This window comes from Urocitellus parryii, chromosome 11 (assembly GCF_045843805.1).
Source record: "Urocitellus parryii isolate mUroPar1 chromosome 11, mUroPar1.hap1, whole genome shotgun sequence".
NCBI lineage: Eukaryota > Metazoa > Chordata > Mammalia > Rodentia > Sciuridae > Urocitellus > Urocitellus parryii.
The window spans coordinates 55,507,570-55,528,583 of record NC_135541.1 but is presented as its reverse complement, the minus strand read 5'-3'; the positions used below and the strand labels follow the sequence as shown (position 1 = coordinate 55,528,583).

General features: G+C 35.3%; 1 protein-coding gene across 1 annotated transcript in view; it reads right to left on the bottom strand.

The window, feature by feature from the left end:
* Tnni3k (TNNI3 interacting kinase) overlaps positions 1–21,014 on the bottom strand; it is a 277,900-nt gene that overhangs the window by 97,495 nt on the left and 159,391 nt on the right. The window lies entirely within an intron of this gene.

The window sequence follows — 21,014 nt, the reverse complement described above, 5'->3', positions numbered from 1 at the left end:
CTGGTAATTATTTCATAATGTATACATGTGTCACAACATCACATTGTACATTGTAAATATATATAATTTTTGTTTGTCAAGTATATCTCTATAAAGCTGGATGGGGGAAGTATCATTGTCAAGAACTAAATCAAAGCTAGGTCTGGCCAAGGAGAGGCCATTACCCCCACATATTAGTGAATTGGATTGTGTAATATCTTATGAACAACCATATGGTGATTATTTCTCATCAAATGTCTTTGATGATTACTTTACATTTGGCATGTAAATGAGTCATTTCAGTATTAGGAGATCTGTACTAAATTTCCTGCAGTACAGACAGGCTACACTCTATTTATTTTGTATAAATTGCATAGTCTTCCTCTCCCCTTAAATTTTTTGCTTTATAACCAAATATGGAAAATACTAATTTTTTTCAGTCCTTGGTAAGTCAGAGATAATATTAAATAATTTATAAAATGCTTTCTGGCATTGACTTGAGCTTTATAAGAAAGTTACTTTTGAACTTCTCTTATATTGTTAATGAATTTTATCTTTGGAATACAGACTGAATCTGCTTTTCAACTACTGAAAATCGAAAGGGTGTGCAAAGACACTTTACTTGGAGTAGCACAGTGTATGAGTATTCAAGGATGTCAAAACAGTGACCCCCAAGATGCTATCTTTAAACACAAATTATACATTGGTAAGTGTAATGAGTATGAAACTGTCATCACTAAGAAATATACAGCACCAGGAGCTTTCTGGAAGTCCAAATGCAACAGGAAAGTGTATTTAAATGCCATGCTACTAGACTCCTTGAAGGATTTGGGAGAGTTTCAATATCATGATCCCTTGGCCTCACAAGGGATAATTGTCTTACATTTTACATATATTAAAATACATACTGAACATAGATTCATCAATCATATTAAATTATATACAAATCTATTATTTTTTTGTTAATTCCAAATAGTAACCTAGAGCAGCAGTCATCAAAACTTTCCATTAGCAGCATAACCTTTTCCATAAAAAAGTTTGCAAATGGAGCTGTTCTAGTTAAATATAGGGAATGGGTAACTGAAACTCTGCTTAATAGGGTCCCCTATACTTTTCTAATATAGTGTCCATTTAGACCAGCCTTAAAATCATTGACCTAGAGAAGTCTCAAGTAAGTTGTACTTCTAGGGCATATTTTGCTTTTTAATTTCTTTTACATTTCTTCCAATGTAAATAATGTTAGTAGATATGATGATAACAGCTAGCTAGAGTTTGGGTGAGATGTTTAACAAAATTCCTTTTCTTCTATGAAAGAAATTTAATTACATTTGGTCACTGGATTAGCCATCTCATTATGATATGAGAAGCATTGTCTCAGAGTGCAGGGAATATGTACTGATACTCAAGAATAATTTTAGGGATGGTGTCTTGTTCATTGATGTGTATCTATAGCATTTTGATTACCCTGCTTCTCATATAGGAATATTCAATAAATATTTGTTGAATAGATAAATACATTAAAAGCAACTGAAAATAGACCCTATTATTTCAGACAATAATCAGAGATTGTAGGGGTAAAGACTGTATTATTGAATCATTAAATACTTACTGAATGCCACTCATCAATATCTAAATAAATATTTAAATTTCAGAGAACAGAAATTGGAAAAGACATTAGAGCTAACCTACTTTAATTCTCTTAGTTTCTGGAGAAGGAGCCTAAAACTCAGAGAATTTAAGTATATCAACACAAGCTATAAAGGTAGTGACAATGTGTATCTAGAGCCCAGTGATTATCATCTCAGATTTTGGAACAGTTCCTGACCAATAGCAGGTGACCATTATATATGCTTTCTAAATCATATCTGTGTAACCTCACCCCTCAAGCCTGGTATTTACTTTCCTCATTTTATTACACTGCTCTGAGAGATGCAAAGTAATACAAAGTACAGATTCGTTTTTTCAAGACTTCACAATCTGCTAGTGAAAACAAAAAATGAATATATTCAAAGAAAATAGCATAGATAAGAAATGGATAAGCTTTGAAGTAGGTTTTGAAAGACAGTCAATTATTGAGTTTATACATATGTGCTGAGAACTTGTCATGTGCCAGAAAATTTCCTACACACGGGGTATAGTGATGAAAAAGACATGCAAACACTGGGCTTGGGCTTGGGTAGCAAAGACTGGGCTTGGGTAGTGAGGAGGTGAGGCAGGAAGAATCAAAGGAGAAAAGAATTCCAGGTTGGGGGAAAATTTTTGCAAATGGTATGTGATGGGAAGGCATGTGTATATAAGAGAAATTTTAAGAATGCACTTGTTAAATTGGAGAATATGTGCTATAAAATATTGGGACTATATTTGGATGAAAGTGGTATTGGATAATGCTTCAAAAGCAGAGGTACTGATACTCAAGAATAATTTTAGGCTCTAATTAACAAAAGATAAAGTAGAAAGATAGAGTAAAAAATAGAAAAGATACTGAATTATGGATAGTTTAGATTCAGAGCATTACAGAGAACCAAAACCCAGTGGTCATCTTCAATATTTCTAGTCTGGGCTTCTTAATTATAAAAAAGATATATTTAATTAGAAAGAGTTTTCTTACCAGAAAACCTGGGGACATTTATGAAAAGGAGAGCAGCTAACTTGGGAGGCTATGGAACTTGATGAAAGTCAAAGTTATGCTTAGCAAGATGGCAATCTCAAGTAACTAACTGTAAAATTTATCATTTTGAAAGCACACTCAAGGTGAACTCTTATGTTTAATAAACAACAGCAGATCAGAGAAAATAAGGGATAGACTAACAGTTTAGGAATACTAGACACTGTAAGTTCATAGAGGCAAGAGTTGTCAAATATCTAAAAGGATGCTATGAGGATGACCTTATAAAATGAGAACACATTTGGAAGCAGTAGAATAAAGTGAAATTTCCTACTTTTACTTCAAGATAGTCTATTGAATTAGTCCTCCTCCTCTTTAACCACTCAGTTAACAATAAAACACTAATTTTTAGAACTACTTCCAATATTCTTTCTTTCATTTATTTTTTTCAGTTAGTGCTAAACCATACTTCTTATCTCATGTGAAGCAAGTGGAGGAGGATAAGCAGAGGTGAAGGAACAGAATCTGTGCTAGTCAGCTGTAATGGTCAGACCTCCGTGGATATCACATTCACAGTCTATCTCTGGAGTTGGAGAGGACATCCAAAGGGTCAGTGACATTGACGTCATGGTTAGAATACCCAGATAAGGGGAGGAGCTCAGAGTTGAAGCCAACTAGGACAATAGAAGTGAAAATATTGTTAGTGATGAGTTCAAGAGTTTATAACTAAAAAGATATTATAAACTGAAAGGTTTGTGAAGAGTGACAATTGTGGGAATGAGGGGCAATAAAACAGAAAGAAAGAAGGGAGTAAATAGTGACTGGAGGATTCTTGCAGGTAGGCACTGGGCATTTCAACATTTTTCCATTTTTTATATAGTCACTGTATAATGGATATGAACAGATGGATAAGGGAGGTTCAGAGAAATTTAATCTTGAGGTCAGTATAGCAGCTGGTAAGAGGTGGAACCAGCATTAAAATTTCAGTGTACGATCTACATATTTTAGGAGAAACTGACTCCCACATCAACCTGACCTTGAGGAGGAGCTACAGTTAGCCTGAAGATTGCTACAATTAGATGCATGGACAAAAATTCCAGAAATTCTGACTGGCTGAAGGAAGGCCTATTTGCTAGTGCCAAGAACACCTCTTTTCAATGTCTCACTGTAAGGTAAGGAAGCTGATATCAGAAAGCTAAATGAAAAGAGATCTAATATATCTGTTTTGCCAAGGCACAGCAGGCAAAGACTAAACTTCCTCCCTTCTAGAGCCTAGCTATGTGTCATAGTCTTTATAAGGAATGTGTAAGTGAATGAAGCAGAGACACTGCCAACAGGGAACTTGAGATCTGGACTGCAAAGTGGGCCAGACACACAGAGTGCCAGTGCCTAGGTGACTCATTGGGATCTGAAGAGAGAAATAAAAGAAAGGTGATGGGAATTCCAAGACTTCTTTACCCCAAAAGACTACCTCCAAGGCTCGTTTTTTCATCTGCATTCTTTTATGTAAGATCTGGAGAGAAGCAGTCTGTGTTACATCTGACACTACAGAGCACCTTCATGCTCATGATAACATTTGGTGGAAACAGTCCTGTGTGTCAGACCCTTTTGATTTGAATCTGACAGATAAGCAAACCTGTCAGTATTTGATTGAGCTAGCACTTCAGCCTAAGTCCTTACTATCTGGGGACAAGAAGCCAAGGAGAAGTTAAGGGGCAAGAGATGAGAAGAAACAAGTTCCATTGAAAGGAAGAAGGGAAATGGTGAAACCATCCTGAAATATATACGAACACATACACATAGGCTGTGCACATGCGCTCATGCATACACACTGCTTCTAAAGAGAAGCATCTTTAAGGTGTCACTGAGGCATCTCTCCACAAAGCAGCTAGTTTGGTGAAGATAGACAAGCCCTCTTTTCTTCTAGTAATTTTTGAAATTTCTGGATTTAACATTTCCATTTCATCTAAGCGAGGACGATTCCCAAAACCCATATTGTTTTCTGACTTGTAATTTTCTTGTGTCACATGAGGCTTAAGCCCAGAAGAAAGTTGCTTAGCTGATGAGTATGCTTGGTCAGTCTTACCACCTCAATAGCTGGGAAGGCTTCACGGCTGCCTTCATGCCTGGCAGGAGAAATGATTTGTTTAGAAGGAGCTCGTCAATGTCAGGAGGTGAACGAATCCTTACATTCTTCAAGTTTTCACTTGTTCTTTATTCTCCTTGACTTCTTGCCTTCAAATAGGAGAGCTTGGGCTGAGATGTGAGCTCAGTTACAGGTACAGTTTACTCTCTGCTGAAAAGGTTAAGTTCTGTGCTAGAAACTGCAGTGCATGTTTTGAGAGAACAGTCTGATTGGAAATAAAATGTAAAGTAAAAGGAAAAAGATCATCAGATATAATCTAGAATTTAATGTGGTTTTCACTTCAAGACACCTAGTAAAGAATGCAGTGAAGTTAAGAATCAGTTCTGAAAAAAAAAAAGATTACTAAATAAGTAGAAGAAATGCTTTTAAGAAATGGGAGGGACAAGAGATAGTTTGTAGAAAAAGCAACAAGAGTCAGAGGAGTGCTCAAAACCTAGCTTTTTATGACCATCACTACATCTGTGACTTTAGACAAATTATAATATTTTAACTATCTGAGAACTTTTTCTTGCCTTTAAACATTGTGAGAGGAATGAAGCAAATTAAAAGGTAACAGAGTCTTATAAGTTCTCAACTGCTTGTAGGTATTGGCTATTATGAATACACATAAAACCTAGCTTATAGAATATTTGTGTAATTTAGATTAAAATGTACTTTGTAAACTATAAAACCACATATATGTTAAGTATTAGAGGATGAGTCAGAATTAAATTGATTTTCTGATTCAAAACCTATAATGGAAACTGATTGTACCATTGAATATTTCAACTCTCTCAGTCCTCAAGAGTTATCTTCTGCTTCCATTCCCATTGTCCAATTTTACAAAACTATTGCTGCTTTGATTGAGTGACTGCATTTCACCTAAAAGGATCTTTGTTCCTCTGACTGAATTGATACCACAGTATTTGGATGTGGCTCCAGCTTTGTCTTTTACCATGAAGCAAATGATTTGAGTCAATTGTTTATGTAACAGAAGTAAGTATTTATCTCTTTGAAGTGTCTGTTCCTCACAGATTATTCCACAATAAAGTTCTTTTAACCTTAACAATGCATGCTCTCAGCTGAATACAAAATATAACTGAGGGCAAGATTTACTTCATCCAAATAAGCCATGCAAATAGAATCCATGCTCTGACCTTCAGTTCTTTCTTCCTCTGCAACACAGTTCACTTTCAAAAAAGAATAAGCTGTTTGCAATGTAGTGTGTGTATGTGTGTGTTAAATCTTTTAAGTGTTTCCTCCGGTTTTCTTTTAACCAAAAGTGAATGGAAGTTAAATTCTGCTGGTTCCCTTCTTTAAAAGAAAATTTTTTCCAACCTCAGAACTGAATTAATTTAATGAAGTCATTATGTAAGGATCATGAGTCTTTTCATTTTAATTGCCTGTATTGAAAATTTACCTAAAGTGCTCAAATGATTCATAATCAGTTGGTTATGCACTGTAGTCCAATACTAATTGTCAGTATTAATCAGACTGGCCTCATGATTAGACCATTTTCCAATTCTGATTTTCTTCCAGAGCTGGACTGAAGTACATGGTGGCCTTAGAAGGATCAAGGTGACTTGTTACTCTCACTCCACTACCATTAGGAGTTTTTTAAGTCATTAAAAATGCATAAATATTAATTCATTTTTTTCTGAATTATAGAGCCATGTAATTGTGTCAGTTGCTACTAACAAACACTGGTTTAAGGGCACCATGGCCAACCTCTCAGTGTCCTTATTTGAGGAGATGACAGCCCCAGTAGTGTAAACCTAATAACACAACTGCAGTGTTTCCCAGACTTGCTATAAGCCACTGTTTTCTAATGTATCCCTGAAGGTGATTAACTCACATGATTAAAGACACATGGCTATCGGCATGCCTGGAAGCATTCCAAGGGTTAAATCAGTGGAAGCAATTAGGCTTCATTTTCAATCTCATCACACTGTGAAAGTCATTAGTTTACAAACACATCTGCCTGACAAGCAATCATTCAGACCCGAAGCTGAGGAGTCCTGGATCTGTAGGCTGCTACTTTTGCCAGCGCGTGATGGCTCAGGACGCTCTTCCTAGTACAGACCTCTCAATGGGGAGTATGCCTTGGTGACCTTCAGCATGGCAGTTACATTGTTCCCTCCGGAACCTTTACCACTGCCAAACTCAATAGGATCCCTCAGCAGGGGACCTCCATACTCTGGACTGCTTCCAGTGCTTTTTAAGTGTAATTCAGGGTGCTGGCTAAACATGTGAGGTGTGTGCAATTCACACCTATTTACTTTGGAGCTTTGTATCCTTTACTTAAAAAAAAAAAAATTAAAGTCATTGAGATCAGCTCCTGGTAGTCACAGGTATATTCCCATATGCTTTTGTTGGGTCTCTTTCTGGCTCTAACTTTATTCATCTGTCTATCTACCTATTATCTGTCTGTCTCTCTGTCTATGTATCTATATATCATCTGTCAGCTGATCTCTCCTTCCTTCATGTTTAGATAATAACTGTGGATCCAAAAGTTATTACCTTAATAAGGGGTAACTGCTGGGTATCTTGGGTTTGGGCCCCAAGATAATGGAGAGGCTTGTTTGGGTTCAGGGACCTTATTGACAATTTCTTATTCATGCATATTGTATATGGACTGGACTCTTAGCAAGTATTTGGCACTCTTTCACAATGTGTTTCTTTGATATTCACAGAAACCTGATAACAATTACACGGTAAAGTCAGAAACCATATATTTTCCTTCATAGTCAAATAAGTTCTCCTCCCCACATTCTAGAAACCTCCTTGTATGTTCCTTGGGCCTCAACATAGACTATTCCAGAACTCCTAACATGTCCAAAAGACTTTTTGTTATTCTTTTGTGAGATAAGTAAAGTCTCTAGAAGTGTATTCTTTAGATCTTATTTTGTCAGGACAACCCCTCCTTGTTAAAGGTTCTAGAGCCCCAAGCCTAGGTTTTCCTATTAATCCTTTTGAAGGAGTCTTTTCATTTTAATTGCCTGTATTGAAAATTTACCTAAAGTGTTCAAATGATTCATAATCAGTTGACAATTCTTCAATAACAATTTTTAAAAACTGTACTTTTTAAAAAAAATAATGCCAAAATCTTACCCTAGTTTAGTTTCATTACACTGATCTGAGATATCTTCCCTTTTTTTTTTAAGAAAAGTCTTGAAGGGAAGAGCCAGATTGCCAAAGCAATAGCCCCCAAACTCATCCAGGTACAGCAATATACAGATTTAAGTATAATCTAGGCAAGAGAGAAGAAGTTTACCAAATCCTCATATCATGAACTTCTAAACAGTGAAAGCCTAATTTCATTGAACTCTTGGAAACCATGGAAACAGAAAATTCCAATAAATGCAAAGGATTGTAGAGCCTTGACTTTTCCTAAAACAAACTTCAGTCTGTCAGCAGAAGTATATTTGAAAGCTTACCTCTAAAGCTGCTGGATTTGTCCCATTGCCAGTGAGATTGAAGAGGTAGATTATAAGATTTGTATTGTGGTTAAACCCACTTATTGAGGGTAATGTGAAAAAACTCATACTCTCCACTTAATATTTGCTCAGCACATGAAAGGCAAGTGGAGGAGTGATAATGACTGAATAAATCTAAGCACAAACACATGCTATTGATTGTGTGGTTTCTATGAGTAAGCACTCTAGTGTCAACAACTTAGTATCATTTCCTTTTCTATACACGGCTACAGTTATTTCCAACACATCTTCATAGGGTATAATCTTATCAAGAATTTTAGGTATGCAAATTACAAAATGGAACATTCTTCAATGCTGAAGTAACAATCAAGGTAATATCACAAAAGATGACAGCTGTGCATTCATTATATATGATTCATTTTTTTAAATTTAAAATTGAGAAAGGGAGGAAGGATATTAGAAAACATCAAATGGACTATAATTTCTTCACAAGATCTAACATTTTTCTAATGCATTGGGATTACAAATGAACAGAGGCTTTTCTCTTTAGAAAGGTACTTGCGCAACCTAGACTTAGGGTCACAGTAACAGGGAAACAGCATGGGGGAGTTGCCCCTCACTCTAGAGTATATGGTCAAAACTATGAAGAATGAAGAAAATAGCCAAAGATATGTGACATGCATATATGTGAAAGTAATAATCTACTAGTCTGATTGCTAAAACATAGCTACTGTACCAAAAGAATCAAAGAAGTTTCCAGATTTTTCTCTTTCAATATCACAGTAAATACAGTTTCCTAACTATTTTTCTGAATACTCAGTTTTGGAAATATTAAATATAATAATTGTCCCCATGCAAACCCTGTTCTTCATGTAAGCCCTGCAATGGACATTTACATGTGGGGCAAGAACTCAAGTGTTACCAAAAAAAAAAAAAAAAAAAAAGGCAGTTGGGAAAATTATATGAAAGTGTTTGTGACAAAAATTAGGAAGACTTGGACAAACAGGAGATAGAGCAGGTGATACGTTAAACTTGGAAAGGATAATTGAGATTTTAAATGATGTCTTATTCTATGAAGGAAAAATTTGAAAAGCTTAGTTTTTTCCAAGGCCACCTAATAGCTCTCTTTACTAATAATTATTCTTTTCCCTGCATCACATGCTGAATTTTCCCTGAACTCTGGGGATCCAAACATATCTCCAGTTCATTTAAATCTGGAGATACAGATCCTACAAATGTCAACTAGGAGGTGTGCACTTGTCACAAGATTCTTCTTACCCACATTTAGGAAACTAGATCCAAGACTAATACCATAGCAACTTGCCACTGACCTTCTCAGCACCTACACAACATGTAGGTATAAAAGTTCTATTCACACCTTCTGTGTTGGCATGCTAAAATGAAACCTAAGACCACTAAAAGTAAAGCGAGGAGGAGGTGGAAGAAACAAAGCCAGAGAGAGGAGAGAATAATAGAAGAAATGTATGGAAAATGAAGACAAGAAAAATTTTGTGTTTGGAGTCTTAGACACCATTGACATTTTGTGTACCTAGTTTCCTATGAAAAGGCCTCGAAGTAGGTGTACATGAGTTGAGTAGAGGAGAGCTGAGCTTAAAATAGCAGCTGGGAAGAGAGCTGAGCTTTATCAACAAATAAGGTTTTCTGTATTAAGTAAAGCAGCCTTGGACGTGGGCAACTAACTCCAAGACAGCCAGGCAGGAGACTCTATCTCTGACATGCAGAGGATTTCATCCTGCTGAGTTTGACCTCTAAGGAGTATCTCCTTCTAACCTCTCAGAAAGAGCCACAAATAACTGTTTTAAAATGCCTGGCTTCAGGGGAATTTGTACACAGTTCTTTGGGAAGCGGGGATTAGTAGGTACTTCAGTAAAGAAAATCGCTTACCCACTGGACTAATCTGAACTTATGGCTTTTACTATGGTACCTCCACACCCCCATAGTGAACACTGGGAGACTAAATACCCATGTCTCTGCAAAAGGACAGGTTAAGAATGTACTTAGTCCCACATGCTTTCCATCAAGGACACTTTGAAAATTCAAAAGAAATGAACAAATTTATTTTTTATAGAAACTCACTGAACCACTCAGCATCTCTTCAATTGCTAAGAAGAGGAGCTGTTGATTTTTTTTCCCATACACTAGATAGTCTATCCCTGTGGGTAGATGTATTAGTCACAGGAATGTAAGTTATCAACTGTGACGGTTTAGGGCTATTTTAGCTCTAAATTTCTGTCAATGCTGTGTGACTGTTCTCAGAATCCACCCCCCTTCCCCCACCACCTGCATCTTCTTGTTTCTCTCCTTCCCTTTATTTAGTTGTCTCATTCAGGTTTGAATTCACTTTCAAATTTTCCTCTAAATAAACATCCCCATTTCTCAGGACCCTGCTCAGTGACTTCTCATCCTGGTTTTCATAGCACTTGTTGTACCCAATAAGATTATAAACCTCCCCGACCCAGGAGCAAGAACCCTGAGACAGGGGAATTGTTGATGACCAGTAAACTCTTATTGAATTAACATTGCCTTCTTTACAAGATAAAAAAAAAAAAAAAAAAAAAAAAACAAGAAAGAGTGAGACAGCCAATATTTTATGCAGAGGTTATATTCAGCAGCAACTTTTCCTAAATAATGTTGAATTGAGGCTGGGGATGTGGCTCAAGTGGTAACTCTCTCGCCTGGCATGTGGGGGGTGCTGGGTTTGGTCCTCAGCACCATATAACTGAAAAATAAATACTAAAAAATTTTTTTTCTCTCTCTCCTTCTTTCTCTCTCTCTCTTTAAAAAACTAAAAATAAAATAATGTCGAATTAAATTCTGTAGTCATTCTGACCAAATTGTTATTTCATATTTTCTGTAAATACAGAAATTTATGACTCAAAATCAGTCTCTGGAACTTAAAACCACCATTTTTTTTCCATTTTAGTTTTATTCCAGGCATGTTTTCTATATAGTCAATATTGTTTCAACAAAAGTATTTGAGTAATATTTATTTGACTTCAACTATATATATATATATATATATATATATATATATATATATATATATATTGTAGTTGGATATTGTGCAGAGAAAGCTTTCCAATAAATTCACCTTTCCAGTAAAGATAAGAAAATGAGCTAGGTAAATACTCCCTACTCTATTCCTCTAATCATCCACTGTTGTGCATAAGTCAAGCCCCTCTGCCTGAAGCTCTGCACACATCATTTAATCCTTTCTTCTGCCCCTCCTGACCAACTAATTCCCAGACATGATTTAAGAAAAAGCTTAGCTCTGGGCCACAGCAGTGACTTTCAGACTGAAGGAATAGAATACTATGTCTAATTCTATGTATTTGATAAACAGTATATGGTTTAATCATCTTTATGCACATATGTATGTATATATAAATATAAATAAATTTATATATTTATATAGATAAAGAAATGAGATTATATATGACAATATTATATTATATATTACATATGTATATCATGTATATACATATATACATCATATATAATTATACATTGAATACATATATATATCATATGTATATGTATATTTGTGTGTATATATATATATATATACATATATATATATATATTTTTTTTTCCAGGTAGATTAAAACTATTCTTAAGTTACTATATATGCTTCACTTCCTGGGACTTATACAAATTATAGCAGATTAAGAAATTCAATGAGGTAGGTATAATTATACCACTTTATACATGGGTAAATTGTAATCACAGAAAGGTATAGTAACTTCCTTAATCTAACACAGCAAGGTACTTGGAATTCTTCATCTCACTTAGTCTTTGCAGTTGCCTTACTAATAGGTATTAATAGTTCATCTTGACAGCTGAAGAATTGAGGCTGAAAAACTTAAAATAATTTTCTTAAGGCCACACATGTGGTAAAAGTGTTAGAATTATGATTAGAATCCATGTTTATTTGGCTTCCAAACTCATTTATTTCCCTCACACATGCTTTGATAGAGTCACACAATGACTTAATGTAGGTTAAATTAAAAAGTGTGGCCTAAATTTCTAATATATTAATTTGAGAATTTTTTGAACATTGTTTTTAATGGAATCAAAGAGGATATTAAAACAACCAAGTTAAAGACATAAAATTGATGCCTAAGGAGAAAAGGCTGGATCATGGAGAGGAAAAAGGAAAAGGAACCAAGTGAAGAGGAGTGAGGGGGAACCCTGGGAAGGGGGAGAGGGTGAGGTAGGACTGGTGGAGGGCACCCATGGAATCTGAAAAGATGAATTGCCTTAATAGTGTTTAGAAAATATAATGAGTGTGTCAATAGAAAATGTGATATGTGACTAAAGAGTTCAACCATAGACATCTTTCATGATACCTTCTTTATAGGACCAGGTTACTCATGAATCTACCAGTTGAAACAAAGCCTAAAGATTCCCAGTGATTTTATTCAAGTTTTCCACCAGCTATTGAGGCTTTACATGCATGGTGAAAGTAACAAGCAATTATTATTCTTAAGATGTCAACAGGCTGTACAGAGTACTGTGAGTACTTTGTATTCTGTATTTCCAAGTACTGCAGAACATTTCCTATGTAAAGGATTTGGTGGGTTTCTTTTTTCTTCTTCTTATTTATTTATTTATTTTTTTGCTGGTTTGATTCGTATATACAGTTCTATTTAACTATATGGTGACAAAAATAATAATCTGTAAAGATTACCCATGTACACTTCATGCAAGGAGAGAAATGAAGATATCAATTAGAGTGTCTGGCCTCCAGGAGATGATGAGTTGGAGAAGCTCTGAACCCGGGCACCTGAAGTTTAGAAAGTGTTTATGGAATGTGAAGTGGTGATGGGACTGGGAATTTGAGAACTTGGGGTCAAATGCTAACTTTGTCTTTTAGCTAAATGGGGAAAGAAATTCATTCACTGATTTATTTATTTATTTTTTACCCCATGGGTGTTTTTAGTAAAGAATAAATAATGTGGTAACTATAAAATTCATCCAGCATAAGCCTGATACAAAGTTTTTTCAATAAAGAAATAAATAATGAAAATAAAATGTCAGCATAACGGAACATTAATTACTTCGTTTCTTATAAGATAGACAAAGGATGGTTAAGTTGAATCATAAATGAGACATTCTTCAAATAATGATTTTTAAAAAATGTGTGTATGAGTATATACTCTATCACATGTAAAAAGGAATGTATACCTGATTTTAAATAGTGAATGAAAGAATAAAGTACCTTAGATATAAATCAGTTTTAGACATTAGATCATGGAGAAGTTGTGTTCACACTTTCTGGTTCCAAAGATTATATGTCATTATATGTCTCAAAAAGGTTAATTTAGCTCCTGATTTAAAAAATCCCCTTTTTAGGAGTAGGTTACTAAGGAGAATGGATTACGCTGAAAGGGGGAAAAAAAAAGAAGAAAGAAAGCAAAGCAATCCAAGATGCTTGTTCCTTTCCTGACTTGCATGTTATTCTTAGTTTTTCAGATTTTGCCCAATTTAGACAGAAAAGTTCAGTGTGTTGATTGGTGATCAAGAGGGCCGTCCATGTAAGAGCTGCACAGTGGGCCTGACTAGGCCAGCATATGCTGACTTTCAGGCCATGGCCTATATATTTACTCCTGTTAGCTTTTCAAGTGAAATCAGTCCTCTTAGCCTTAGCAAGCTGACCAAGCCTCTTCTTGTTAAGATTTCCAGTTTCCTCAGTTTACAATCATCTTTCCATTTTAAACACTATGGTTCTTATTCAATCCATAGTGTTCCAAAAAGGACAGCAGATTTAGAAAAACAAGATTTAGAAAAACAAGATTTAAACTCTGGTCCAGGTTTGCTGATAAGGGCTTTTTTAAAAAATATTTTGACTCAGATTCCTCTCTCAACATATTATCTCAATTTCTAAGACAATCTTGTCAGGCTCTTGTAAGGATTGGACAATAAGTCTGTATGAATATGAAACTTCGCAAAGCAGTATGTAAGTGTATCTACTTATTACTTATGTGTACTTCCTCACACACACCCAGCTCTCAGACCTGGCTGTAGGCACATTAACAGCTTGCATCATCATTATTATGTTTTAAAATCTTTAAGAATTAGGAAGTTGATGAAGTTTCTGTGTTATTTATTTATTTATTTATTTTTTTGCACACTGGTCACTCAGTAAATAGCATCTATGCTAACAGTGTTGTGGGTAGTTTTAAATATTGGGAAGAACCTTTAAGCTTCATAGGAAAATCCAAGTAGTTGTTCTTCTATCTACAAGCAAATGGACAACTTTTGCTGACTATGGATAAGGGTAAAATATGTTCCAGATGAGAAAAAGAGCAAAACTAATTAAAATTCCTGACCGTACAGGTAAGAACAAACCACATTTTTTCCCTTTCAAGGTGGCATATAAATTTGAAGTCAAACGAATTACTTTCAAAGATTGATAAAAGACACATTCTCAACTTGAAAGTGCTACCATGTGATAATGTTCTCTCTGACACTTATTACTGCTCTTGCTAAAACTAGCATCTGTGGAATATTGCATCTTAATGCTGGTGTTGCCTTGTTATGACTTGAGAGGAGGCATTACAATTTGAATGCAGCTGCTTTGTGACATGATAAAGAATTCTGAACACTGTGATGCTGTTTGCGGTGTCCTTTCCTGATACAGTAATAGTGTGGGAGATGTATGCTCGTTTTTGATAATTTAAAAAACTTTGAGAAAACTATGAGAGTTTGGCAAAGCATAACTGGCCAGAAAAACTCTTTGAAGTATTTCTCAAGCCCTGTGACTGTCCTCAAAGGCAAAGTGAATGTCAACGAAGATGCTACATGCAAGCAACTCCCAGCACCATCGCCTGGTAGACTTTCTAGAATTTTACATTGTTCTTTTTCTCCTTTTGTGGAGACAATTAGATGCATTGTATGGATTATGTAACATATAAAATGTTTATTTTCAAACATTTTTAATGTATAAATTTAAATATGGAAATAATTTATTTGCAGCTTTATGCCTCCAACTATATTAGGATTTCTACTACTTATTTCTGATTTATATCTACACAGAGTTTGGCCACTCGGGTAGTTACGCATACATAAGAATGCATACAAACTCATTTGTGTTAGTTTGTTAAAGGATTAAAGTACATATTCCCTACCCCACCTCTTGCCCATTTTCTTTTGCCTTTTATCTCTCCTTCTGATTCCCATGCCACTTGATTCCATTATCTCCTTGAATTCTTACTACTTTCTCTTTTGATGTATAGCCATTTACTTTCTGTCATACTTTCATAACCTCCTAAACTATGAAATTTTTGATAACAATATATGTGCCTTAATTATGTCTACTTAGCATGGTGCCTGACCCATAGAAGCTACTCCAGCAATGTGTATTTAATGAATAAATGAAAGACTATTTAGCATTTGCATCCATTTTAATTTGTTATGCTACTTCAATAACTCTTTAATAATATTTTACACAAATCTTTCTGCTTGATAGCAGAAAAAAAATCTTTGTTTAAAAAACAGTGAATTATATCATCTCACAAATATGCTTAATATATAGGTTGCAGACACATATGTCTCCACCACATTGCCTTTTGAAATACCAAAGAACAACAACACATACACACACACACACATGCACACACATCACAAACACAAATACTCACAAATTTATAATAGCACTGTGATATACACCCACAGTGTGTAATAGCACAAGTTGATGATTTGCTGGACTTTCAAATTAAACACCCTATTGAACTAGGAATAGTGTAATGTGTTGAATGGTGACCCCAAAGTTAAGCTCACTGCAAAATCCCTAAGCCTCATGAATATTATTTTGGAAAAAAATATCTTTATAGATGTGATTTAGTTTCAAGACATAATCATCCTTAATTATCTGAGTGGATCATAAATCCAATCATGAGTGTTTTTATAAAGGACAGAAGAAAGGGCATAGACACACAGGGGAGAAGGTGATGTGAAGATTGAGGCAAAGATTGAAGAGAACAGTCAGATTCTAAAAAACACAAGGAATAAGATTTCTCCTAGAATCTTTGGAGAGTGAGAAACCCTGCTGATTCCTTAAATTTTGGATCTGGCCTCCAGTACTGTGAGAGAATAAATTTATGTCGTTCTAAACTACCAATTTTGTGGTAATTTGTTATGGCAACCACAGGAAACTAATATGGATGGGTTGGATAGAAAAATAATACCCTGCTAACTCAAACTACAACTTTGAGAAAGAGCAACAACAGAAACAAGGAAGAACTGTGGGAAGGCACGAAAATACCCCTCTATGATTGACATCCACCTATATGGTAGAAGCAATTGGTTGCATCTGAACATTTCCTAATGAATTATAAAACGCTTCACGGACTAAAGATGATAGTCTATGAGCATCCAAAAAAGAAACCAAGTTAAACAAAAGGAGTTCATAATGATTTTCTATGAAGTTTAAATACCTAGAAAAAGGAAGCAGGAAGAATTTTGATTTTGAGGCTAGTGATAGAAATCAAATCATTAATTTTGGACACTGCATCAGTGTAAAATTAGGTTGAGCTGTAAATGCCAACAATTTTGCTTATATTTTTTCAGCTATAAAAAAGTTCTTTGTTTTGAAAAACTTATCATTTTATAATATTTAACATTAAATGAAGACAGATAATTCAGGTTGGGCTACAATAAAATTTATCTGAAAATATTTTTGGAATCTAATATCAACTCAAATAACTCATTGAAGATAAATATTAGCACTCTTTACTCTAAAATCCACAAAAGAAAAAATTTCAGTTGTGATCTCTAAATAAATTCAAGACATTAAATAACAATGTTTAAAACTAGATAGCAGTTTATTTCCTTTTTACATTCAAGAATCTTAGTGGTGGGACTCTAGGGCTAGCATGGTCGCTCCATCACAAAGTCACACTCTTCTCTGGCTACTCTGTTATTCCTGGTACCTTTCTTATGGTCTATAGTGGCTCCCTGAGATCTAGGAGTCAGGGCTAAGTTCAGAAAGCCACAAAGGAGATGGAGAAAAAGGGCAGACCAGTTCTACACAACATATTTGCTTGTATTTCCATTGCTATAACTTAGAGGTCAGATTATGTATAAAGTGAAATGAAATTTTGGGTGGGCTACAATGTGGCTCAAATAAAACTGGAGATCCATTATTGACGATATTAGCACGATTACACAGGTATCAATATAAGGAACAGCTGTCTTTTGCAAACATGTTGAGTTTAATATATCTTCTACGGTAGTGTTTTAATTTTAATTTTATTTTTTTTATCACATTTTTACTTAAAAAATGTTCAACCCTATTAAAGAACAGTGCACTGAATACCTATGTAGTATTCTCTCAGATTTATTAATATTGATAAATATTAATAAATTTTCACTTCCTCCTTCTCCACTTCTTTTTCTCTCCTCCACTCACACATACATAGACATGAGCATATTGCATGGTTTTTGCATGAACCATTTGAAGACATTATGGCATATTACTCTGTTAGTTTAGATCCAATCAAGGTGCCAAAACAGGATTAGACTTGCAAAACATGTATTGGGGGAGGATGATTATGAAAAACAAACGGTGGGGGATGTTACAGTTTAGATCTGGCATGTCCCCCTAGAGACCCCTTTGTACAGATTTAGTCCCTAGTAATGTCACTATTGAAGGTGGTGGAACCTCTAAGCAGTGGATTTAGTGGGAGGTTTTAGGTCATTTGTGGTTGTGTCTTTGATGGAGACTGTTGGACCCCAGTGTCATTCTCTTCTTCTCTCTGTTTCATGTCCTAAGCAAGAAGTATATGATTTTCTTCTTCCACATACTCCTGCCATGATGTTCTGGCCTAAAAGTAACATGTTTGTGTAATTGTGGAACGTTCAGAATTGTGAGCCAAAAATCAACCTTCTGTTTTTAAGATGATTTATTTCAGGTATTTGTTACAGTAATGGAAAACCAACTAATAGTAGAACAGAGAAGGCAGAGAGACACGGCTAGGAAGGCAAAAGAGAAGGAGGGAAGTGTGGGGAAGAAGATCAGAAAGCAGAAAATTTCTAAGAAAGTTTTGTCCAGACCAATGGGAGATCCTTGAGTCAGTCACCTTTTAATGGAGTCTTGCCTTACGCAGGCATGACCTGCACAAATGTATCCCCTGTGCATTGTCATTGGATAGATGCAACATGCAGAAGGTGTGTTCTTGGCTTGGACATGGGATAGATCAAAAGAAAGAGCAACAAGCACAGTCACTTTTGTTCTCCTCCATAGAAGATCTGAGAAGTACATTTGCATAGTTGCTATAATACCTAACACATGTACATCCTAAAAACATTTTCCTACCTTATCATAATACCACTATTATGCCACTGAAATTTCTCTTTGGTATAATTACATTATGTAATATACTTTGAGATATCTTTTAAACATTCAACAAGATGAACAATAGGTAGTTAGCTATAAGTGTCTGCATTTCAGGAGAAAGTAAATATCTGGAGACATCCTACTCAAATCTTTGTTTATCTAAAAGTGATGGGAAGAAAAGATCAGGTATCCAAAAGCTTGAACTCTAAACACTCTATAGGTTCTTACATAAAAGACATATTTTGGAAGAAATAAGTAGAAGTAAAAAGAGATGGAGAATATATGGTGTAAGAGAATTCCAGAGAACATTAATACCAAACATTTTTCTAAATGATTGTAGTGAATATAACAAAATTAAGTTCTAAGAACAAAAATATTCTTGAAAGAGAAGATATTTATGAATAATAAGAAAAAACATATTAATTATAATTCATGTTTAAATAGAGGAAGTAAGAACATATTAAAGTTCTTGCTTTCAATCAGAGGAGTGTAAAGTTACAACATGGTTCTTAAGTTTGCCCATAAACTATCTTTCCACTGTCACACCTACAATGTAAGTCCTCTGTCTCTTGGAAAAGTCTACTCCAAGAATTTATAGTATCCAAAACTACATCACATGTGCTAACAAATACTTCTTTTCAGTTGCTGTTTGCCAGTTCAGCAGTTTCCTGCTTTGGTTTTGCTCATTGCTATCCCTCATTGTAGTCACCACCTATAGTGGGCTCTTTAGGTAATACCCACTATGTGATCCAAGGCTACTCTCATCAAAGTACCTTGCAAATTTAGTTAAAAAATTGAGTTTGGGGCTGGGGATGTGGCTCAAGTGGTAGCGCGCTCGCCTGGCATGCGTGCGGCCCGGGTTCGATCCTCAGCACCACATACAAACAAAGATGTTGTGTCCGCTGAGAACTAAGAAATAAATATTAAAAAAAAATTCTCTCTCTCTCTCTCTCTCTCTCTCTCTCTCCTCTCTCACTCCCTCTTTAAAAAAAAAGAGTTTGCTTTTTTAATTCCTCTGATCTTTGAATTCCTATGTTGTGCTATGCTTCACAACAAAATAGGAAGATTCCCTCTGCCCAGTTATGTGCTATATTTGAACACCCAAGAACCAAAATCCTGCTGTTAAGACAGTCTGACTCCCATGCCTTCTCTAGTGATTTCCGAATTGAAACTCTGAGGTGGATGGAACTTAGGACCACTCTGAGACTGGGTTACCATTGGAAGCCAGATGAATTATGGGTTTGTTTGAGCTAACATAAGACAGGGAAGCTGCTTTTCTGGGAACTCCTTGGTGAACTCTATCGGGTTCCAGAGAGCCCAAGCCATAGTGGCTCATAGCCTTAGGATCAAACACTTCAGAGATGGGTATAACCTGCCAAGCCTCTTTACTGCAGGACTCCTCCCACTGAAACCTTTTCCCTGCCTTTGATGTGCTTCCCCTTAAATAAAAAATTGGGGCAGTTTTCAGTTGTTTAGCTCCAGTTCCTATCAGGGCTGGAAGACCCATCAGGCACCCCACTTCCTAAATCTAATCTCTGGCTTTGTCTTTATTTCTTCCTGATTATTTCAGACTTTTTAATCTTCCCAGGTGGTCAACCCTCCTAGCAGGAACATGCTCTGTTGGGGTGCTGGCCGCCCCATCAGGCTATCTTAGAAAACCTCCCTTTCCCACACTAATATCTATCTATGTATATATGTATGTTCACTGTGTCTACAAACTCCTCATGCCAACATCTAAAGCATATTATTCTGGAAGGCAAACCAAAATGGCCACACAATGTAGTAGCCATAGCTTCCAAAACTGGAATATTCACCTCCCTCATATTAAATAAAGGAAATATGTTCAATAATGGTTCATAAAAATATGAAGATGGTCACAATCTAAAACTGAAAATGGGATATGTATTGTTTAAACCATGAGGATTAAAAAACCCAGAAAATTCAATTCACATTCAAAAGATGTAAAAAAAAAAAAGGAAATATGAGTAGATCAGTAAAGTAGAAATGTTTAAAAAGCAAAAATTAGTGAAACCTAGGTTATAACAATAAATGGGATTTTATTTAAAACCAACATTGAAAGAATGATTTTCACAGAAAGATTTTTTTTAAATGTATTCAAAGATTTATCAGAGAAACATAACATTCCATACCACTGAAAACAGGGATGATAAAAAGCTAGAAAAATACACAAGTGTTTCAAACCATAAGTTTAGCAGTCAACAAAATATGTACACCTGTAGTCAAAATATTTACATATACCATGACAAAATAGCATTTAATAAATGAATGATGTCTAAGAGCTATACAGGATGTGTAGAAAAATACAACATAGTTTAAAAAAAAAACAGGAAAAACCACAACAGGGGTGTCATTACCTTTTGACCTTAATGGTCAGGGAAGGCTTCACTGATAAGGTGATATTTGAATATGGAAGGAAATAAGGAAGACAGCCATATGGGATGGGGGAAGAGTGTTTTAAATAGAGGGAATAGGAAGTGCAAATTTCTG